This window comes from Suricata suricatta, chromosome 4, assembly GCF_006229205.1.
Source record: "Suricata suricatta isolate VVHF042 chromosome 4, meerkat_22Aug2017_6uvM2_HiC, whole genome shotgun sequence".
In the NCBI taxonomy this organism is placed as follows: Eukaryota; Metazoa; Chordata; class Mammalia; order Carnivora; family Herpestidae; genus Suricata; species Suricata suricatta.
The window spans coordinates 106,276,739-106,301,511 of NC_043703.1; the positions used below are offsets into that span (position 1 = coordinate 106,276,739).

The window sequence follows — 24,773 nt, forward strand, 5'->3', positions numbered from 1 at the left end:
AACCACCCAGGCACTCCTATCAAATTACTTTATAGGTTTAATGCCATTAAAGCAAAGCAATGCCACTTTAAATTTGAGAAAGTATTAAGTTCATGTATAAAAATAACAAATTAGGGTGCCTGGGTGGCTCAGTCAGTTGAGCAACTGACTCAGGCCATAATCTTGCGGTTTAGGATCAGACCCTGCGTGAGACTCTGTGCTGACAGCTTGCTCAGAGCCTGGAGCTTCCTTTAGATTCTGTGTCTCCTTTTGCTGCCCCTCTCCCATTCGTGCTCTCTCAGTAATAAATAAATGTAAAAAAAAATTTTTTAAACATAGATAAAAAGTAACATCATGAATATGCACATATATATGTGTTTTAATTCTAAAAACAAAAGAGTCATAGGGGTAGATTTCACTCCTAGAGATTTTAACATATATTATAAAGCAATAATAAATCAAATAGTGTGGTATAAGTGCAAGATAAATAGGTAAATAAGTAGCACAGAAATATACTCAACTGCAAATAGGAAGATGATATATAATAACAAAAGGCAAACAACATAATTGGGGAAATTTTTCTAATTCTAATAAAAACTATTGTTTATGTGGAATATACTCTCTACCTAAAACTCCTCTAAATTCCTTAAGTATATCAATCCAAATGATTGTCATTTTATTTTAATCCTAGGAGATAGATGCTACTTAACTAATGAGGAAAATGAGGCACAAGGAGGGTAAATAACTTATTCAAGGTTGTCCATATAGCTAGAAAGTGACAGGGCAAGACTTAAACCCAGGCAATTTGGCTCCAGAGTTTGTGGGCTTAATCATTTGAAATTAGGATAACTGGTTACCAATTTGTAAAAAGAAAAAAAATAATACAGGCAAAAAAAAAATACTATACTGATGAATAATTGTTTAAATATTTTTAAAAGTAGTCTCTACACCCAAAGTGGGGCTCAAAATTACAACCCCAAGATCAAGAGTCACATGTTCCACCAACTAAGCTAGCTAGGTGCCCCAATGACGCATATTTGAAAGTCTACTATACAATGTCATAAAGCCTCTCTCATCTAATTCCTTTGCTTTGCTCTCTACATTTCTTTTTTTTTTTAATGTTTTATTTATTTTTGATACAGAGAGAGACAGAGCATGAGAGGGGGAGTGGCAGAGAGAGAAGGAGACACAGAACCGGAAGCAGGCTCCAGGCTCTGAGCTAGCTGCCAGCACAGAGCCTGATGTGGGGCTCGAACCCACGAACGTGAGATCTGACCTGAGCCGAAGTCGGAGGCTTAACCGACTGAGCCACCCAGGCGCCCTGCTCTCTACATTTCTGTGTTGTTTGAAGTCTTCTACAATTATAAATCCTTTTGTAATTTGAGGAACAAAATAGGATAACTTGGGACAGTGTAGATAAAGATTTTCCAGTGTATGAAAATTATTTAAAACAGCAGGGTGAAAAACTACCCAGCAGGGTGTTCAGCCAATAGAACTGAATAAAGTGTGTCAAGAAAGGACAAATGGGGACACCTGGGTGGCTCAGTTGATTACATGTTCAACTCTTGATTTTGACTCAGGTCATGATCCCAGGGTCATGGGATCGAATTCCACATCACGTTCCATGCTCAGGATAGAGTTTGCTTGAGATTCTCTCTCATCTCTCCCTCTTTCCCTCTCCCCTGCTCATACTCTCTCTCTAAAATAAATAAATAAATAAATAAATAAATAAATAAATAAATAAATAAAAATTTAAAAGCACAATGGAATGAGATAGTAAACCTAAACTCTATGTAAACTCTGTATTAAAAACTATTCTAGTAAACTTTAAAGTCTATTTATCAGCAACTTTCCTTTATTTTAAATTTCTACACATAGTCCTCATTCACCTTTGCCACTCCTCCTTTCCCACAGAATATGTAGCAAGCCATGTACAAAGCTGAAACAGTAACTCCAACCCATCATTAACAATCTTATAGTTTCTGGGCGCCTGGGTGGCTCAATCGGTTAAGTGTCCAACTTCGGCTCAAGTCACGATCTCAAGACTTATGGGTTCAAGCCCAGCATCGGGCTCTGGGCAGACAGCTTGGAGCCTGCTCTGGATTCTGTGTCTCCCTCTCTGTGCTCCACCCCCATTCGAACTCTGTCTTTCTCGCTCTCAAAAATAAACACTTTTTTAAAACATATAAAAAACAAACTCATAGTTTTATTAGTTATATTAGTTAAAATTTAAAAGGAAAAAAATAGTTCACTAATTCAGTAAAGTACATGATTAAAAAAAATCCTTATGGTGACAGATTCATTTCTTTCATTTTTACCAATAGCAGAAAGCTTATGAGTTGATTTTCTTTATTTCTTAAGTGTGGAGTTTTTGAAAACAAACTTTAGTGAGGAAAAAAAAAGACCAGCGTAATAAGTTCTTCATCAGGCTTATGCCTTCTTTGAGTGTTGTAACTCTTTATGCTAGAGGTAGCAGAAAGAGCATTGGAGCTGGAATCAGAAAAGGGGTGACATAATCAACATTGGTCAGCATATGTCTTTTTAAAAAAATTTTTTTAACTTTTATTTATTTTTGAAAGACAAAGCCCAAGCAGGGGAGGGACAAGAGAGAGAGGGAAACACAGAATCCAAAGCAGGCTCCAGGCTCTCAGCTGTCAGCACAGAGCCCCCTGCGGAGTTCAAACCCACAAATTGAAGATCATGACCTGAGCCAAAGTGGGATGCTTAACCGACTGAGTCACCCAGGAGCCCCTCTTTTTTTTTTTTTTTAATAGGCTCTCCCCCTGCGTACCTCTCAGATTTAATGTCCTGGTGCATTGCTTTCCCACTCACTGTCTCAGTTCTACTCCCACTGCCCACCCCAGGGCCTTTGTACTTGCTTCTCTTCCTTCCACATTCCCTCCCTTATTTAACTGCCTCTGCTCAAATGTCAAAATGTAAAATAAGGAGACAGGACAAACAGAAAACCTACTTTAGACCTAAAAATACAGAATACTCTAGCTGCTTCTTTCTCACAGCCTGGGAGATCTGGCATTGGGATTTCCCAAATGCTAGCTCTTTTGGTTGGTATTGATACATTATTGAGCTGAATCCAGAATCAACTGCATTTCTGACTCCAGTTAGAATACACTGTAAATGTAATACATGTCTACTGTGAACAATGTGGAAATTATAGAAATGTGGTCTTGAGATAATACCAAGACTTTGACAGTAAATATGTGACCCAGCCTATTATCAGGAACAAGACCAGGATTGTGTTCATTTGATATAAATTTTGTTTTTCAGTCTCAAAATTTGAATAATAGTTGTATCTAAACTATGTTCTGAGTAGCCCTGGGGTACAATGGAAGTGCCTCAGAGGTTGCTGTGGGGGGTGTAACACTGGCAGAGGATAGATGGGGCTGTAGATCACCCACTCTTGACCCAATCAGGTAGGTCTGCATAAAATTTCATTTAAAAAGTTTTGGGGCATCTGGCTGGTTCAGTCGGTGGAACATGCAACTCTTCATCTCAGGGTTGTGAGTTCAAGCCCCAAGTTGGGTGTGGAGCCTACTTAAAAACAAAATAAAGTTTGAAAACCATAATCTACAGGACTTCTGGGTGGTTCAGTCAGTTGGGCATCTGACTCCTGATTCCAGCTCAAGGTCATGATCTCATGGTTCATGGGCTTGAGGCCTACATTGGGCTCTGTGCTGACAGTGTGGTGCCTGTTTGGGATTCTGTCTCTTCTGCTCTCTCTCTGTCAAAATAAATAAATAAAACTTAAAAACCAAACAAAAATAAAAGAAAACCACAATTCATAAATAAAACCAATACTGAAACGCAGGATTACAAAATTGCAAATATTTCATCTTGTTTCAAGCTGATACTATTTTTTCACACTTAAAATTATCATTAGAGGGGCGCCTGGGTGGCTCAGTCAGTTAAGCCTCCGACTTCAGCTCAGGTCAGATCTCACGTTCGTGGGTTTGAGCCCCGCGTCAGGCTCTGTGCTAACAGCTAGCTCAGAGCCTGGAGCCTGCTTCCAGTTCTGTGTCTCCTTCTCTCTCTGCCCCTCCCCCTCTCATGCTCTCTCTCTCTGTATTAAAAATAAATAAAACATTTAAAAAAATTTTTTTAATTAAAAAAAATTATCATTATAATTTGGACATCCTAGTCTCTGACCAAACTTTCCCCCAACCCTGCCTTTTTCAACTGCTCTTCACCAGGATTCTTTGACCTCTTCTCCCCTCCCTCTTCCTTTGGGCAGAGTTCCTTCTGCATTTATTTAATTCTTCTTTCTCCAGCCTTTAGCTCTTGGCCCTTTATTTTAACCCCTTCGTTCCCTTGCTTTTTCTGTGGTTCCACCTGCAAAGGGGCCCTTGGGGCTGCCAGGCTGAAGTGACTGTTTCCTGTCACCCACAAGTCTTTTCAAACCTCCACAATCTCTGACCCTCCCACCTCACACTCCAAGAATGACCTCACCTCCTACTGGAGCTAAAACAGAATGCTACGAGGAACTCCCCCAACTTCCTGCCACCAAAATAACATCCCTCCTTTCCACCTATTAAGGCTATTTTTTCCCACCTATGCTGTGGATCACATACCACACCCCCTTTCTCTTGGGTTTTGCACTGTTAATCAACCTCTCTTTCTCTCTCTCTCTCTCTCTCTCTCTCTGAATCTTGCATCTCTCTCTGGTTTACAAGTTTTGAACATGGTCACTTATAATTCAGCAGTTCAATGGAGTTAGCATGAAGGCTCCGGTCTGTGATGTTCCTTTGCCCACAGACCTAAACATTCTTATTATTCTGGCTCTTTTTGGTGAGCCAATTACGTTTACCAAAGAAGCAGTGACAAATAGCTAGAAGAAATCTCTCTGCAAAGAGTTCTTTTGGAACTTTTTTTTATCACCATGGAGTTAATGCTTTGGGTTATGTTTGTGGAATGGAATTAAGAAGATTCTTTGTGTGTGTGTGTGTGTGTGTGTGTGTGTGCACACATGTGTGCATGTGTATGTAATGTTTGTTTATGATTGAGAGAGAGATAGAGAGAGTGAGCACAAGTGGGAGACGGGCAGAAAGAGAGGGAGACACAGAATCTGAAGCAGGTTCCAGGCTCTGAACTGTCAGCACAGAGCCTGACACAAGGCTTGAACCCACGAACTATGGGATCATGACCAGAGCCGAGGCCAGCCATTTAATGGACTAAGCCACCCAGGCACCCCAAGAGAAAGTTCTTTTGATAGTTTTTCAACTGATGTTTTTGGTTACACAAAAAAGGTGGGGAAGGGAAAGGTGGAAATACTTAACCAAGTTACTGAAAATAATATTGGAATAACTGTCATGTATTATACCAGGATAACAATGAAGAGGATGGCCCAACTTCTGGATCTGCTGGTGAGTCAGACGCATCTCTTGAGAAGCTGGTAGTTAGCAAGACAGGTTGGCAGGAATTAACAATTGTTCAGAGACCCAGGGATCCAAATAACCTACCAAATGACTGGTCTCTGAAACTGAATTTGCTGCTATCCACATCTCACAGACAAAGAAGATTTGGAACGCAATCCACAATAAGGGACTTGATGTCCTTCATGTTTTAGAGAAGGTGTTTGAACTAGAAGTCATTAAATCAAATTTTCTCTATTCTCAACTCCTTTGTCTAAAATTTAAAAGATAAATATTTGAGGCTTTCTTGGCTTGTAAGTTCCCAAAAGTTTCATTCCCTAGATTGTATCAGCCAGCCATTCATATGTATTTGTTCAGCCTCCTCCACTTAAGTGCACTTAAGATTTGTCTTTGTAACTATTCCTTGCCACCTGTGTATTAAGTTATGTCAGAAAGCAAGAAATCTTGTTGATATTGAAACAGTTTCCTGCCAATAGCCTTTGCTAAATTAAGATTTAATCTTATGCCCTTAGCTTCTATAGAAAGGTGATTATGAGAAATGTCCTTTCAAAGAAATATTTCCTGTTTCTTTTGCAAAGTCAAATCAAAGACACCCATTTACTCATTCATTTAACAAAAATTTATTGAATCCTGATTATATGCCAGGCTGAGTATACATGAATGAAACCCAGTCTCTACCCTGAAGGAGAACACAACCTGGTGAAATGCAAACACATAAATAAATCATAATATAGTGTTAGTGTCTGTAATGAGAGGCATGAATAAAGTTTCTGGGAGCAAAAGGAGGGGGGAGAGTAATTGGGCCTCAGGGCGAAGGCGGGCCTCTCAGAGACCAGCCTCAGGAAGTTGGATGTTACAGGTTGAGAAGAGCTCCTTCAAACGAGAGTGGAGAAGAGAAGGGCACTCCAGCCCAAGAGCTTGAATAAAGACAAGCCAATAGGAACTTCTAGCTCCATAAATCTGTAGAGTGGTCACTAGGATAGAAAAAGGACACGGGAAGTTTCCAGAGAGGAGGCCAGAAAAGTAGGTTAGGGTCCAATTTTAAAGAGACTTGACATATAGTGGTGACATTTACAGGCCCTGGAGGCAGACTGCCCTGGGTAAATAATTTACCACACACGTGATGAAATCTGGGGCATCTGAATATCCCAAGCCTTGCCTCCCCACCTGTAAAAAAGGAATTCACTTATTCAACAGGATATATTGAGCATCCACAATGGGCCATGCACATAATAATAATAATAATAATGCCTGCCTAATAGCTCTGTTGTAAGGATAAGTTAATAAATGTTAAGCATTTTGAGTGGTGCCTGATCCATGGTAAGTACCAACTAAATGCTCGTTATTAGCATTAATTATTATAATGTTAAAATGCCTTCTTCAGTGTGTCTGGGTGGTTCAGTAGGTTGAGTGTCCGACTTTTGATTTAGGTTCTGGTCATGATCTCATGATTCATAAGATGGAGCTCTGTACTGACAGTGCAGAGCCTGCTTGGGATTCTCTCTCTCTCCCTCTTTGCCCCTCCTCTGCTCTTGTGCACTCTCTTTCTCTCAAAATAAATACATAAATAAACTTAAAAGAAACAAAATAAAACAAAAAATACTTTCTTCTATGATAAATGGTATGCTTCCTATTCTGAAAACAACAGGGAGCTCTTAAAGATTTCTAGGGGAGGAATAATAATGGGTTTTACTTTAGAAAGATTATTGGCCACAGAAAAGGATAGGGGGAAAGATTGGAGAGAGAGATCAGACATGGAGAGAAAAATTAGAAGGTGATTCCAACAGTCCGTGATTGAGGACCTAACACATATTAGTGCTGATGGGGTCAGAAAGAAAGAAAGAGATCTGAGAAATGTTTAGATAAGAGAACTTGGTAACTGATATGGTAGCTGAGGTAGAGATGAGGAATGAAAGGTGACCCCTAAATTTCTTTTTTTTAAAGTTTATTTATTTATTTATTTTGAGAGAGAGGGAGAGAAAGAATGAGCAGAGAGAGAGAGGACAGAGGATCTGAAGTGAGCTCCAAGCCAACAGCAGAGAGCCCCATGTGGGGCTCGAACTCACAAACCATGAGATCAGGACCTGAGCCCAAGTTGGAGGCTTAACCGACTGAGTCATGCAGGCACCCTACCCCCCAAATTTCTGGTGTGGGTGACAGAATTAATTGTGTCCTTACCTAAGATAGATAATGCAGGAAATAGATATGATGTGGGCATAGTTTGGAGTAAAGAATGATAACAAAGTGTCTAGCTTGGAACAAGAGGACAAGGATACAAACTGGTAAATGAGCATAATCACTTTAATGTTGTACACAGCTAATAAATACTGCCTTTGATGTAAGGATAGATAGGAAGAAGTAAAGAACAAACAGATTTCCACAGAAAGGGACTATAAAGTCAGAGATTGGGGGGTCATTTCTGTGTAGGCAGGAGTTGAATCTTGGAGTCAATTATATCTTGCTGAGATAGCCCTGAGGAAGACTAACCTTTTAGTGATGGCTGAGGAACAGATGAAGGAGAAGGTGGTGTAGAAGGTGGTATAGAAGCTAAAAGAGAAGAATTTCAAAAAGGAGGAACAATCGACAATTTAGTCCTATGGAGCTGTCAGTCAGGTTCAGTGGTTCTTTAGAATCTGGGCCACTGGACCAGCCACCCTCCCTGGGTTCAAACCAATCTTTGCTTTTTACTAGCCACATGGCCCTGGGTGAGTTATTGATCCTCTCCAAGCTGCATCTGTTCATCTGTAAAATGGAGACGATAATAATCCTCCCCACCCCCTGGGGTGGTTGTGTGGATTATATGAGCTGATGTACATAAAGTCTTAGGACAGGGTCTGGCCTTTGAAGAATAGGGTCTAAGTGTCAGTATCAACTGATGTGGTAAATTTTCAAGTAGGAAAAATAATCACAAAACGTTCTGTGCAGCATGATCCCATTTTAGTAAAAGGGGGAAAAATGAGTGCATATATATTCACAGATGAAAGCTCAGAAACTGTCTACAGTAGTTTGATCTCATTTTTTTAAATGTTGTGGAATTTTTTGTTTGTCTTTTGAGAGAGACTTTTCTATGACTTTTCTGTAATGAGTATATATTGGGTTTATAATTAAAATTATGCATATATATATATGAGAATAAAACTCACTACAGCCCCAAATAATAGTAACATAAACGATGCTAATTAAGGGAGAAGCATATATTTTCTTTAGCACCATCACTGAAAGCACCATCACTGAAAGCATCATCCTTGAAAATAATGGAGTTTCTAGAAGTACTTGACAGTTAATAAATGTAAAGCATTTTGAGTGGTGCCTGACCTGTAATAAGTGCCGACTAAATGCTCATTATTAGTATTGATTATAATGTTAAAATGCCTTCTTCTATGAGAAAGGGTGAGCTTTTTCAAAAAACATCTAGCCCTTGAGGGAGATCCTGTCTCCGCTTTGGACAGTCTCTCTCTGGCAGCATACTTCTAGGAATTTAGAGCAGGGTTTGGCCATCTTGTGTTTCTCACATTTCTATTACCTGTAATATAGGAAGTGGGAGATGAGGGACAGTTTAGAAAGGATGATAAGTTCTATTTCAGAGAGCCTGAATTTGAAATGAGGAGAGTACACCTGAATGGAGATACATTTTTGTCTGCAGAAATTATGTTATTCACGTCTAAAAATCATACAAGCGTTCAAACTCTTTGACCTTAAAATTTTTCTGTTAGAAATTTATCAAGTGGAAATTATCTAAATGAGGAAGAAAACTGGAAACCAGAATAGTGATAAGAGTAAAAAAAGAATCAATCTAATTGTCCAGTAATATGAAAACAGCTATGTAATTGATCTACTTGATGTGATAGAATAGACTATCATGTAACTATGGTCATAAAGATCTTAGCATGTGCAATAATAAGAGAAAAAGCAGTATACTAACATATACATGGACTATGGTTATAATTATTTTTATTTTTAAAAATCTTTTTTACTAAATTTTTTTAACATTTAATTTTGAGAGAGAGAGAGACAGAGAGAGTGTGTGTGAACGGAGGAGGAGCAGACAGAGGGAGACAACAGAATCTGAAACAGGCTCCAGGTTCTGAGATGTCAGTACAGAGCTTGACACAAGGATGGGACTCATGAACCGTGAGATCATGAACAATAAGATGCTTAACTGACTGAGCCACCCAGGTACCCCAAGATCTTATTTTTAAGTAATCTCTCCACCCAACTTGGGGTGCAAACTCACACCCCCAAGATCAAGAGTTGCATGCTCCACTGATTGAGCCAGCCAGGTTCTCTTAATTTTATTTATTTATTTAAAGAAGGAATGATGGGTTTTTCTAAGTTTATTTATTTTGAGAGCGAGAGAGAGCGAGAGAGAGTCAAGCAGGCTCCATGCTGTCAGCACAGAACCTGATGCAGGGTTTGAATTTTTTTTAACTTTTATTTATTTTTGAGAGACAGAGAGAGACAAAGCATGAATGAGGGAGGAGCAGAGAGGGAGACACAGAATCCGAAGCAGGCTCCAGGCTCTGAGCTGGCAGCACAAAGCCTGATGTGGGGGTCAATCCACAGACCATGACATCATGACCTGAGCCAAAGTCAGATGCTTAACCAACTGAACCACCCAGGTGCCCCAAGGGTTTGATCTCACCAACTGTGAGATCATAACCTGAGCCAAAATCAAGAGTTGGATGCCTCACCATCTGAGCCACCCAGGTGCCCCTTGATTACAATTATTTAAAAAAAAATACACACACAAGGGGCGCCTGGCTCGCTCAATCAGTTGAGCCTGCAACTCTTGATCTTGGGGTTGTGAGTTTGAACCCCACCTTGGGTATAGAGATTACTTAAAAATAAAATCTTAAAACATGCACACACACACAGAGGATGGAAGGAAAGGCTTCAACATATACATTTATATATTTGAAAAAAGAATAAATGAAAATATTCCACAATAATACCAAAAATTATGGTGGTCTCCAATTTTTACTCTTCTTTCATTCCTTCTGTTTTTAATATGTGGCTATATATATATTAAAAGTTTAATATATATAAAATATATATATATTAAAAGTTTTGTTATGAATTATTCCACATAGATGAGTACAAAAGCATACATGTATAGTTTAAAGAATTGCCATAGAGGCCATTTTGACTTCCTGACCTTGTAGCTGGCTGTTGCCTGCAGTCATTCTGTGTCATCATGTCTGGGCTGATGACACTGCTGAAGGGCCTGACGGGCCTAACCCGCAGTCCCTGGTACTGCGTGCCCAGATCCATTCCAAGCCATCATGGGAGGAGCTCGGGACCATGGATGTTGTCATTTTGCTCACCTCCTGCTTCCTGTGTTTCCTCCTACCATGGGGCTGGGTCCCGTCACAACTGGAGAACTGCAAGAAGTGGGAGTGAAGGGGGCTGGCCTGTCCTCACCCTGTGACCTGACCACCGCTGTCCCGCCCTGATTCTGTCTGCTGCATTCCTGGCCTGCCTTCCCTGGATCATGTCCTTCAATTACAGTGACCTCTTCTGCAATCATGACCTCTCGATTTCTCTAAGGTGGTATGCCGGGATCATATATTTTGGTTTATAAGGCCCTGCTTGGTAGTGTCCTCCTTGTAACAATAAAGCCTATTTACCCTTAAAAAAATTACATAGAAAAATATATGTATCCGACATCCAACATTTAAAAACATCAGTCATTGTCAATATATTTGAAATGCCTCATGGTGCCCAATCTCAGTTATGTCGCCTTCCTTATCCCAATAAAACCATTACTCTGATTTTTATACTTACATTCTCTTAGTTTCTTTCAGTTTTCTGATTCATATATGTCTTCTTAAATAACTCATGTTTTCATTTTGTGTTTTTCATATTTTATGTATTCTTCTCTGCCTTTTATTTCCCCTCACATAAGTTTGTGAGGTTCATCCATGATGATGTATGTGACTGTAGTACCTTCACTCTTCACTGTTATGTAATATCTATCACATGAATAGAAAACTACTTATCCTACTATGAATGAGCATTTGGATTGTTTCCACTTTTTTTTTGGTTATGAATAGTGATACCATGAGTTTCCTTGTGCTTGTCTACTGATGGATAGTGTAAGAGTTTCTCGCAGATTTGTAGCAATGATTGGAATTATTGGATCATTGGATATTCCTACTCTTCAACGTTCTCAAGTAATGCCTAATTGCTTTCCAAAGTAATTGCACCAACTTAAATTCCACAAGCAGTATATAACATATTCAGTAGCATGCGCTAGTATATGGATTTTTTCGTTTTGCCCATCTAAAGGTCATAAAGTGATCATCGGTTCCCTGACTGCTAATGAGGTTGTACATCTTTCATATGTTATTGACCATACAGGATTTCTCTTCTACGAAATGCTCCTTCATATATTTTTCTTTATCTGATTATATAGCTTTTGGTTAGATATTGTTTAAGTACTAGGCACAAGGCTAAGATTTTTCACATAGGTTATCTCAGTAATCCTCATAGCCTACTGCCTTGAATCTTTTTCTGGAGCAAGGGATTTATATATGTTAATAAGCTTTTGCTACTGTATAAGGCATCTATCTATAGAATGAAAGAAAAAGAAATGTGCTTGTAAATTTCCTATCCTATTAACAAAGTGTTATGCATCCAGACCCAACACATTTATTTTAAGAATGACCTTAATTCTGGCTTTATTTCACAAATACTATCTGAAAGCAGCACTGGTTTTATCAGTTAAGGAGTTAGTTATTTTTCATCAAAAATAGCTTGCATTTGGAAAAGAGGATTATAAAAGACAAAAAAGGGCTGGTGGTTTAGCCCCTTGCTGCTTCATGTGTAGAAGACAGGCCAGCAGCAGCAGCATCTGGGAGCTTTTTAGAAATAGACTCCAAAACCTCCCCACAGACGAGTGAATCAGTATCTGCATTTTATGAGGTTCCCAGGTGACTCATAGGCACTTTAAAATTTGAGAAGGGCTGATTAGTTAAATGGTGGTAAACATGCTATATGTTAGACCTGGTCAGTACTAAGGCTGAAAGAACGCATTGGGTTTTCTATACAAATATATATTTTGTTGCCCTATATATAGAGCAAGCAAACTATGCTTGGCATTTTAAGGTATACATTTTTAGGTATACACACCCATCTGGATGAAATGGAGCTGAGAATAAGCAAATTGTGTTGATCCATCAGGTAGGATTCTGGTTTCATGGCTCAGAAAAATAAAACAGAATACACAATTTGGCCTGAAATATATCTAATTGAGGTCCAATTTATGCTTTTTTTCCAGGATGATCCATACCATTGATCCAGCTCCCCACTTCATTTTCAGTATATGATTCATTCTGACAGTCTTACATTAACTAGATGGGTTCAACTAATAGATTTTCAAGCTGTAGGATGATAGAAATCGTTTGTACCAACAGTTTCATTTTACAGATGAGACGAAGGAAGCACTGAGCAATTAAGTGAGAGATCGCACAGTGAGAGACAGGAGTCAGGTCCCAGCCACAAGTTTTTCCCAGTGACTCAGAGGCCCTGATTAGGAATTTCCCCGCTTTCTAGACATATCTACTGAACAGGGTAAAATTCAGTAATTTTTTTGTGATTGGAGAATAAATTAACATTTTGGGTAAATGGCCTTATAAATCCAAAAATGATACAGAAAGCAACTTTTTTAAAATTATTATTAAAAGTGGTTTTTAATTTTTTTTAAGTTTAATTTTTTTTTGAGAGACAGAGAGAGACAGTGTGAGCAGGGAGGGTCAGAGAGAGAGGGGACACAGAATTCGCAACAGGTTCCAGGCTCTGAGCTAGCTGTCAGCACAGAGCCCAACGTGGGGCTCAAACCCACGAACTGTGAGATCATGACCTGGGCCGAAGCTGGACATTTAACCAAGTGAGCCACCCAGGCACCCCTATTATTAAAAAATTTTTAATGTTTATTTATTTTTGAGAGAAAGACAGAGTCTGAGTGGGGGAGGAGCAGAGAGAGAGGAAGACACAGAATCCAAATCAGGCTCCAGATTCTGAGCTGTCAGCACAAAGCCTGACGCGGGTCTCCAACTAATGAAACCATGAGATCATGAGCTGAGCATGGATGCTCAACTGACTGAGACACCCAGGCGCTTCTATTATTATTTTTTAAGTAGGCCCCACACCCAATGTGGGGTTTGAACTCACAACCTTGAGATCAAGAGTTGCATGCTCTACTGCCTGAGCCATTCAGGCACCCCAGAAAGCAACTTCCTTAATGACAGGATTCTAGAATACATTTTTACCCCTCTACCTTTTCAACTCTTCACACTATACTCTAGGTTTGAATTCAAAATAATGACTTAAAATCTTAATTCTGGTAGCTTTCTAATCCCTAAATTACATTGATAAGGCCAACTCCAAAATTACTTAGTGGCCTCACCTCCAGAAGAGCAGAGGTGGAGTGACCCTATTGTTCTGAGTTTCCTTTCTTTGTCTGCTCCCAGCTCCTGGCCGGTCACCTCAAGCCATCCTCTGGTCTCAGAAATCTAAAAAAGGTCTGGGGTTTTCCCTGCTGCTGGGCTGGTTTGTGACAAATACTGTCTCTCCCCTATTTTAAAACTTCCCTTTCCCTGTAAGGAGTAGTTCTGCGGTCACTAGGGACTTTAACAACTAATAGTAAACACAGATATTCAAGCAGTTCAATGGGATTTACATATGCCTTTAAAAATCATAAAAGAAGGATACAGATAAACTGCTGGCAGAGGTTATCTCCTGAGACCTGGGTGGAGGGAGGTCAAGAGCACTTTTACACTACCTGCTAGAATATTCTGCAAAGTAACCCACAATCTATTTATTATTATTTAAATAACTAAAGTAAATAATTATGGAAAAGCCAGAACTACATGTTCATATTAAAATTCTAGGGGCGACTGGGTGGCTCAGTCAGTTAAGTGTCCAACTCCTGATTTCCGCTTCAGTCATGATCTCATGGTTGTGAGCTGGAGCCCCAAATCAGGCTCCACACTGAGTGTGAAGCCTGCTTAGGATTCTCTCTCTCTCTCTTAAAACAATTCTAATCTGTATATCAAAGGAAATCAAATTCCCCTTCCTGATTCCCTAACCCACTCCCCAGAAGAAATCCCTGTTAACCAACTCTTTTGTGTCCTTTCATGTTTTATGATCTGGGTATATTTAAGCATACCCATTTCTCTCTCTATATTTTTTTCCTACACAAACATAGGAAGATACATCAAAAAGCATGGTTCTGAACTTCCTTTATATACCCAACACTGCACCTTGTGTAGGATGGCTTTTACCAGTGTGCCACACTCAAAAAATTTTTTTAATTAATAATATTTATTTTTTAGAGCAGTTTTAGATTCATAGCAAAACTAAGAAGAAAATATACAGTTCTCATATATCCCATCCCCATATCCACACTGCCTCCTGGACTATCAACATCCCCAAACACAACAATATGTTCATTACAAATAATGAACTTGTACTGATACACCCTTATCACCCAAAGTCCATTGTGTGTTTATATTAGGGTCCATCCTTGGTGTTGTATGAGTTTTGACAAATGTCAAATGATGTGCACCCACAATTACAGTAACATACAGAACAGTTTCACTGCCCTAAAAATCCGCTGTCCTCTGTCTATTCACCCCTCCTTCCCATCCTCCTCCCACAACCCTCCTGCACAACCCCTAGAACCACTGATCTTTTTACTATCTTCATAGTTTTGCCTTTTCCAGAATTACTGGAATCACTCAGTGCTGAAATTTAAGACTCCTCCATGTCATTTCACTGCCTGATAGCTCTTTTTGTTTTTTAAGTACTAAATAATATTCCATTGTCTGGATATACCACAATTTATTTTCCATTCCTCTGAGGAAGGACATCTTTTTTTTTTTAATGTTTATTTATTTATTTTTGAGAGACAGAGACAGTGCAAGCAGGGGAGGGTCAGAGAGAGAGGGAGACACAGAATCCGAACCAGGCTCCAGGCTCTGAGGTAGCTGTCAGCACAGAGCCCGACACGGGGCTCAAACCCACAAACTGTGAGATCATGACCTGAGCCAAAGCCAGATGCTTAACCAACTGAGCCACCCAGGCGCCCCTGATGAAGGACATCTTGTTGCTTCCCAGTGTTGGCAATTATGAATTAAGGTGCTATAAACATCCATGTGCAGGTTTTTTATGGACATAAATTTTCAACTCATTTGGGTAAATACCAAGCAGCATGGTTGCTGGATCGTATGTTAAAAGTATGTTTGTTTTGTAAAAAATTGCCAAACTCTCCCAAAGGGGCTGTATCCTTTTTGCATTTTCCATCAGTAAGGAATGAGAGTTCTTGTTGCTCCACATCCTTCTCAGCATTTAGTGTTGTCAGTGTTTTGGATCCTGGCCATTCTGATAGGTGTGTAGTGATATTTTATTGTTTTATTTTGTAATTCTCTAATGACATATTATGTTGGACATCTTTTCATATGTTTACCTGCCATCTGTATATCTTCTTTGGTGAGGCATCTGTTCATGTCTTTGGCCCATTATTATTTTTTAAATTGACTTTAAGATTATTTATTTATTTTGAGACAGAGAGAGAGAGTAAGAGCATGGGAGGGGCAGAAAGAGAGGGAGAGAGAGAATTCCAAGCAGGCTCCACACCATCAGCACAGAACCTGACGTGGGGCTTAAACTCACAAACCATGAAATCATTGCCTGAGCTGAAACCAAGAGTTGAAGTCTTAACCAAGTGAGCCACCTATGCACCCATGGCCCATTATTTCTTATATTAAGATTTTATTTTTAATTAATCAAGAGTCATGTGTTTCGCTAATTGAGACAGATGCTCTCTTTGGCTCAGTTTTTAATTGGGTTGCTTATTCTCATTTTTGACTTTGAAGAGTTCTTTGTGTAACAGTCATTTTTTTTATGCTTGTTTGCTTGAGAGAGTGCAAGCTGGGGAAGGGTAGAGAGTGGGGACAGAGGATCCAAAGCAGGCTCTGCGCTGACAGCAGTGAGCCCAATGTGGGGCTTGAACTCATGAACTGTGAGATCATAATCTGAGCCAAAGTTAGGCACTCAACCAACTGAACCACCCAGGTGTCCTGGATGACAGTCGTTTATCAGATATGTCTTTTGCAAATATTTTCTTCTAGTATGAGACTTGTCTTCTCACTCTCTTGATGCTACTGTTTTTAATGGGTTCATAGCATTTCATTGAGTATCTTATATTGTTTAACTAGTTCCCTCTTGATGGTCATGTAGATTGTTTCTCTAACAATATTTGAGTATCTTCGTAAATATATAAGTGGAATAAATTTTTAACAGAAGATTTCTGATATCAGAGGGTATGTGTATTTAATATTGTCATAAAAATAGCCAACTTGCCTTCCAAAGAAAGTAGTACTTTCAAATATAATTGATAATTTATACTTTGTTTCTGGAGACCCTCTGTGAGGTAGATAAATAACACATCCCACTTTCTTTTCTTTTTTTTAAGGTATGATTTTTAAGTAATCTCTACACCCAATGTAGCGCTTGAACTCACAACCCTGAGATCAAGAGTCACAGGCTCCACCAACTGAGCCAGTCAAATGACCCATCCCAATTAATTTTCAAGATTAATGATGGACTAGAGGCAACTGGGTGGCTCTGTTGGTAAAACGTCTGACTCCTGGTTTCAGCTCAGGTCATGATCTCACAGTTTGTGAATTTGAGCCCCACATTGAGCTTGGAGCTAATAATGCCAAGTCTCCTTGGGATTCTCTCTCTTCCTCTCTCTCTCTGTCTCTCCCCTGCTTGCGCTCTTACTCTATCTCTAAATAAATAAACTTAAAAAAAAGATTAAAGATGGAGTAAATATCACTGTGCATTATATGTTTCAATGGAATAGTCTCTTTTTTTTTCTTTTTTCTTTTTGAAAAAGAATGAGTGCCAGTCCAGGAGAGGGACAGAGAAAGAGAGAATCTTAAGCAGGCTCCCTGCTCAGCACAGAGACAGATGTGGGACTCAATCCCACAACCCTGGGATCATGACTTGAGTGGAAATTAAGAGTCAGATGCTCAAGCTATTCCCCTGGAATAGTCATTTTGAAAGTCTGGTTTAGGAATCACCTGGGATTCTTGGTGAATCAGTCAACAAATATATATTACCTAGTCAATTATGGACCTTATCCTAAAATGATTTATTAGTTATATTTGGTAAAATGTGGGCTACAGACTTCATATAAATATGATGAACATATATTTTATCATCCAAACACCTGGAAAACAGGCATATAACAGAGACTATCCCAAGAAAATCAGGACTTATGATCCCCTATATATTAGCTTCCACAATTTTATAAGGATATATTTTTAGGTTAAAAAAAAAGAAAGGTACAGAACTATTTACAGAATGGTATGTTCTGTGTAAGAAAGAGAAAATTTGCTTATATATGTAGAAAGACCCCTGGAAGCACATATTCCAGAGAAACAGGTAAGAGAGGGCAGGAAAGAGGTTTTTATCTTACACTTTATATTACTTACACATTTCATATTGTTTGTGAATGTATTATATCAAGTGAAAAAATTAACATAGAAACTCTATAAACAAAGGATTGGAGGGGAAGTGACTGATGGGTACAGGGTTCCCATTTGGAGTGATGGGAAAGTTCTGCAACTAGACAGGGGTGATAGTTGCACAACATAAAACTTAATGCTACTGAATTGAACACTCTAAAATTGTTAAAGTGGTAGCTTTTATGTTATGTATATTTTAACACAACTTATAAGCTCTAAAAATAAAATAAATGTGTGACACACACACATGTGCACATGCACACAAATAAGGACTGGTTATCTTCAGATAGAACAAACTATCCTAATTTGGGTTTATAAATATCTCACTAATAGATTAGAAAGTGTCCCCAAGTTCCTTAAGGGGGCAGGTAGGTTAAACTATTAAAAACCCATATTATTAGAAAAGTTCACAGGAAAATGATATATGTAAACAGAAGTTTCATGGCTTATATAGATCTTTAAAAAAAAAGACCATGACTATGAAATAAATAAGTCAGGGAATGTAATGATGTCATATACAGTGACTATAGTCCATAATACTATAGTGCATATTTGAACGTTGCCAAGGGGGGCTGAGTCAGTTCAGCGGCTGACTTCAGCTCAGGTCATGATTTCATGGTTCATGAGTTCAAGTCCCATGTCAGGTGCTTACTGCTTATTTCTCTTTCAAAATAAATAAAATTAAACTTCAAAAAAAAAAAAAAGAAAGAAAGAAAGAAAAGAAAAAGAAATTTGCCAAGAAAGTAAATCCTAAAAGTTCTTGTCTTAAGAAAAATAATTTTTTTGGTAATTTGGTATGGTGATCGTTGGTAACCAGACTCATTGTGATGATCTTTTCACAGTACATACAACTATTGAATCATTATGTTTTACACCTAAAACAAACATAATGTTATATGTTAGCTATACCTCAATTTTTTCAAAAGGACCATTAAAGAGTCAGAATTTACCAGTGCCTCTGCAGAACTATTTATAAAGAAGATGAAACGGAAGAAATTATCTAAATAGAAATGTCTTGATAGAAAAAGATGGAATAGTAGGCTTTATTTATGAAACAGGATTATTTTTGAGATGTTAATTTGTTAATTACAGCAATTTATTTTGCTCACTATATTATTTGTCAGCCTCTATACAACCCCACCCTACCCCAGTCTTCACAGGTCCTTTGTGTCTAGGTCTTTAGTAATTCTTTTCTTGGAAATTCTGCAAATGGAAAAGCCAAAAGCAGTTTAAAGCCAAGTGCTGTTCAGGTCTTTCATAAAAGTGTAACTCCAGTGAAAAGGAGGGAAGGGAGAGGCGGATGCTTGGGGTAGGAAAAGGAAGGGTTCTGGAATACCATGAGTTCATTACTACTTTTTTTTCTTTAGGTAAGCCTCACAACCAGGTCAGAGCCCAATGTGGGGCTTGAACTTGAGACCCTGAGATAAAAATCTGAGCTGAGATCAAAAGTTGGTCGTTTAACTGAGTGAGTCAGGTGCCTGAACTTCATTATTATTTTGGAGGCCCAGGAAATGGTCAACAACTCAGAGTGGACTGGGGCATCTAGGATGACAGGACCTCAAGATGACCTGCTGGGGCAAAAATGCCCATACCCCTAAGGAACAGAGTGCGATTGTACTTTAGGGGACCACAGGGCTTCAGATCAAGAATTTTTTGGCATTTCAGGCACCATATACATAAAGTGTAATCAACAATGATTATTAATTAATTTCCCATCCCCTTAGTCTGATGGGAGCCAAACTTTGGCAATAAAAGTAATATTTCCTTATTTTACATGTGTTAACATTCATACACAATGCATAAGTTTCATGCGAATATCTTTTTGGAAATTTGACTGTTGTGGGCAGAATAATGCCCTCCCAAAGATGTCCATGTCCTAATCCCCAGAATATGCAGATTTGTTCATTTACAGGGCAAAGAGATTTTACAAATGTGATTAAGAACTGTAAGGAGTGCCTGGGTGAGTCAGCTGGTTAAGTGGCTGACCCTTGATTTCGGCTCCTGTCATGATCCCACGATTCGGGAGATGGAGCCCCAAGTTTCACACCGACAGTGTGAAGCCTGATGTGAATCTTTCTCTCCCAATCTCTCTCTGCCCCTCCTCTGTGCATGCTCACTTCCTCTGTCTCTCGAAATAAATACTAAACTTAAAAAAAAAAAAGAACTGTGAGATGGGGGATTATCTTGTATCATTTGGGTGAATCCAATTGAATCACAATTTTAAAAGTGGGAAGGGGAGGTATGTAGAAATCAGCAATCTGACATTGTGGGCCTTGAAGATGGAGGAAAGGGGGCATTAGCCAAGGGAATGCAGACACCTCTAGACGCTGGAACAGGCAAAGAAACAGAATCTCCCCTATCATCTGCAAAAAGGAATAGAACTCTGCCAACATCTTAATTTTAATCCAATGGGACTTGGTCAGACTTCTAACCTACAGAAACATAAGATAGTAAGTTTGTGTTGCTGTTAGCCCCTAAATTTGTGGTAATTTGTTGCAGAAGCAATAGAAAGCTAAAACATATTTATAGGACCAATCCCCTTTTCATTTCCTCATCTCTGCTTACTAGGTACTTAATTTCTCTTCTATAATCTGGTTTTCATCAGAAGGAAAGAAGCCTACCCAAATGGCCATTCCCACAGCAAAATAAGAAGCTGGCTTATCAAAAGTTTCTTGGGAGCTTTTGGTTAGCATGATTCAGTCTCCTAGAACTTGAGCATAGCATTATTTCTGGAAATTCTAATGTGCTACTTATGTTATGGGTATGTACATGATTGAATTTCTCTACCTTTCCAGTGGTCCATTAATCCACCTTGTGAAGATCATTTTGCTAGCTTGTTCTACCTTCAATGATGATATTGTCTATTTGGAAAGACCAAATGAACACACACAAAGGACATTAACAATACAAATCAGAACTATGATAAGGGCTGAAGAAAGATACAGAAGTAAATGCCATTCAGAGAAATTTGGAGGAGAGATCCAAAAGTCTCTTCTGATTGGGAAGACTAGAGGAGCTTACAAAGAAAGCAGGCATTTCTTATGAGTAAAATACCAGAGGCAAATTTAGTTATAGCAGAAGAGATTAGTGAAAGATAAGATTGTAAGGGCAGATTGGAATCAGCTACTGTAGGAGTCTGCTGGGCTAAAGAATTTGGATTGGGCAATCAGGAGCCATCAAGGGCTTTGGGAAAGGATTGTGAGGAAAACAGTCTTGAGAGAGACTCACAGGGATCTATGGGGCTATAGTTCTTGAATTAAGCTAACTACTTTAATACAGTCTAAATTCAAATATTAAATGCAAAAAGACAACAGAGAATATGTGGTAGAAGGAAAACACATGCTTTTGGTTTTTACTGGCCAAACCAACAAAGTCATGGCTAGATGTACCTTTTTTTTTTAATTAAAAAAATTTTTTTTGATGTTTTTTATTTATTTTTAAGAGACAGACAGCAGGAGCAGGGTGGGTCAGAGAGAGAGGGAGACACAGAATCCAAAGACAGGCTCCAGGATCTGAGCTGGCTGTCAGCACAGAGCCCGACGTGGGGCCTGAACCCACAAACCACAAGATCATGACCTGAGCTGAAGTCAGACGCTTAACCATCCAGGCACCCCTAGATGTACCCTTTAATTTGTGTTGAGTAGATACTGTTTCTATCACACTGGTGTACAGACAGCATGAGAGCAAACAGTATCCTCTGTAAAGGAAAATTTTAGCTTGAGCCAATTTTAATAGAAGCTCAAATTCTGAGACATGCAGATTCAGGGCTCAGGTCCCTCTTGATTCTCAGCTATAAGGAAATATTTATTTTGAAATTGAACAAATTTGTAGAAAAATCCCCTACTAAGTACTAGATTCTTAACTATTTTCTGCCAGTCTTGACTATGGTCTGTATGCAGATTTTAACAGAGTTATAATCAGAATAGATGATGTTCTATTTTCTGAATTCAATTGGTTTCACATATATTTGTATGTATATTTCTTATTTCTTATTTCAAGTAGATATGTAGTATCTCACATAGCTAATGTGTCACAGTTTGCTTCATTATTCCTTGTTGTAGGCTGGTTTATATGTTGGTTCATTCATTTATTCATGATAAAACTATCCAGGCTTGTTCTCAGCATATGAACATAAAACTTATAGCTCCTAATCTTAACGAATGTGTAGAAAAGAAAAGACAGAGGTGCAAACAAGAGTAATACTGTTTTCCCTAAGGTGTGGAACAAACCCCATTTTTCCAAGAATATCCACTACGTCCCAGTCCTTTCCTGAGTGGTTATACATTCCCTTACCTCATTGACTACGGCAGCAAGCCCAGAGCAAAGTTCATTTTTCCTGGGGCTATGAGCATCAGGAAATGTCAGGAGAGGTGCTGAGTCAGGCAGAGGCTGCATTTGACGTAGTAACCAAAGATGATGCGTGTTTGGCCTCCCATGACCAGGGGTCTCGTAGTGTATTGAAATGGCCACATCCTGAAGGGGGAGGGTACAGCTGGAGTTTGGCCAGAACAGTGAATGTGCTCAGAGGTGGAGACTTCAGTAATCCCTTAGGCCAGTGTCCAATCAGCTGTGGAGGCCAGATTCTGACACACTGAACCAGGATTGTCAAGGGCAACAGGAGATGGGGGTTTTGTCTTCACAGTTTTCCTCAGGAGGAAACATGGGTGTGGTAGGCATGACAGGCATCTCCTGGTTCAGTGATCAGTTTTTTGGAGGTGAATGAGGAAGACTGTTTTGATGTGTTTACTTAGGATAAAAGACAGCTGAGAATCTTCTTTCAGTAGGGTTGCCCAAAACAGAGGATACTTGGTTACATTTGAATTTCAGATATAAATAATGTATAATTTGTTTAGTGTATATATGTCTGAGATACTACAAGCATAGAGGGTTGCTCCCTTTGAAAAAGAATAGACAAGTTAGGGAAGGTTGCAGGAAACTAAATGGATTCTCCTTTTCTCTGAAATCAGGTCAGCTGCTAAGAGTGAGGAGGCAGATAGGAAGGAGAGGGTTTTTTGTTTTGTTTTTATTTAAAATTTTTAAGCTTATTTATTTATTTTGAGAAAAAGAAAAAGAAAGTGTCCATGTACTTGCAAGAGGAGAGGGAGAGAAAGAGAGGGAGAGAGAGAACTCCAAGCAGGATCCATGCTGTCAGTGCATAGCCCAATGTGGGGCTCAAACTCACAAACCATGAGATCATGACCTGAGCTGAGATCAAGAGCTGGACACTTAACTGACGGAGCCACCCAGGCACCCCATTTGGAGTTTTAAGGCAAATTAATTACCCATGTTTTTGGTAATCCGTGTTTAATAAAACCTTGTATTTTTTTATTTCAAAAGCAGTATTTTGAAAAATAGGATAAAACAATTTTACTGCCCTAAAATAACTAATTTTAGTTCATGCTCTGTCAATATAGCTCTGTGTGTGTGTGTGTGTGCGTGTGTGTGTGTGTGCATGCATGTGTGTATATTTATTTAAGTTTGTTCTAGTTGCTGATGTAGTGGAACTGTGTTACCTGGATACCTCTTGGAGAACCTGAAGTCATCTTGGCCTGAGACATTAATATTTAACAGACCTGGGATTGGTGGATTGATGATAACAAAATTAATTTAATCCACCTAGGTTTCTATCTGTTGATAGAACAGCAGGTCTATTCTAGAGGCCAGAAGGCCAGGGCTCCTGGAGGAAGCAACTGAAAGCAGTTGTGCCCTCTAGAATCTGGAAAACGGGGACAGGCTCTTCCATTGGTTTCCTTTCATCTTTGTTCTCACACAAATGTCTCTTGATTGGCTGCTGGAGAGTCAGGTTGCCACTCTCCCTGTTCTTTAACTAAAATCCTGAGCTCTCAATAAATACACAGAAAGACTAGTAGAGAAAAATCCATTTTGGTCAGGCACTACTATAGTTTGGACACTCTGGTCTTAGATAAAGTGTTCAGCCCACATTGCAGAGAATTAATCTGTCAGATACATCCATTGACTAGATGTTCCGCTGAATCAACTACATTGGTCTGTGCCATTTCCCAGTGACCATGGGCCACTGTTCCTCTTTTACTTATTCACCTTTGGCTTCTGTTAAAGGAGGATATCCTGGCAGAATTCTGTCCGCCACAGATGAGTACATTTGTAATCTGTAGATATCTTTTAGATATTTAAAAAAAAAATCAATTCTGGGATACGGGCCAACACCATAATTGGCATCAGCCACGTTTGTTTGTTTGTTTATTTCTATGAAGACGTTTCGGAACAGACATCTCTCTAATCACAGGGAATACATTAGAAAAAAAATGATCCCCCCTCAACCTGAAAAACAGCTGCAAAGACTTGCAGGCAATTAAACTTACTTCCATCTGCTCAGGTCAAACTCTGTGGCAGGCACTTTCCATGTGTATTACTTTATTTAGACCTCAGAGAATAAGGAATTGTTATTGTTGCCAGAAATTAATTCGCTCAGTCACAGGTCACTGTCCAGCCCCTCACAGCCTGCTCTCTTTCTGAACTTACCTGCCCTGCTCATCTGTTCACTCCCATCAGCCATACTAGCTCCTTGCTTTTCTTCATCAAGCCCACTCACAGCCCCAGAGCCTTTGCACTAGCTGCTTCCTCAATCCCCAGAAAGCCATATGACTCATTCCCTCACAGCCATTGGGTTGTAACTCAATTATTACTTTATCAGTTTGGCCTTGTAAAGAAAAATGTTATAGACTCTACTTAAAGTTGCAGCCTCTGCCCCTCCTCACTCCCTATCTTCCTTTCTTTATTTTTCTCTATAGCAATTTTCACGTTCTATGGTGATAACATATATTTTACTTATTCCCTTTGTTTATTGGTGGTCTCTCCTCATTGGAATGTAAATTCCATGAGAGTAGGGACT

At 39.1% G+C, this 24,773-nt stretch overlaps 1 long non-coding RNA gene across 1 annotated transcript in view; it reads right to left on the reverse strand.

Annotated features, from left to right (window-relative positions):
- LOC115289861 overlaps nt 1-24,773 on the reverse strand; it is a 111,099-nt gene that overhangs the window by 15,242 nt on the left and 71,084 nt on the right. The window lies entirely within an intron of this gene.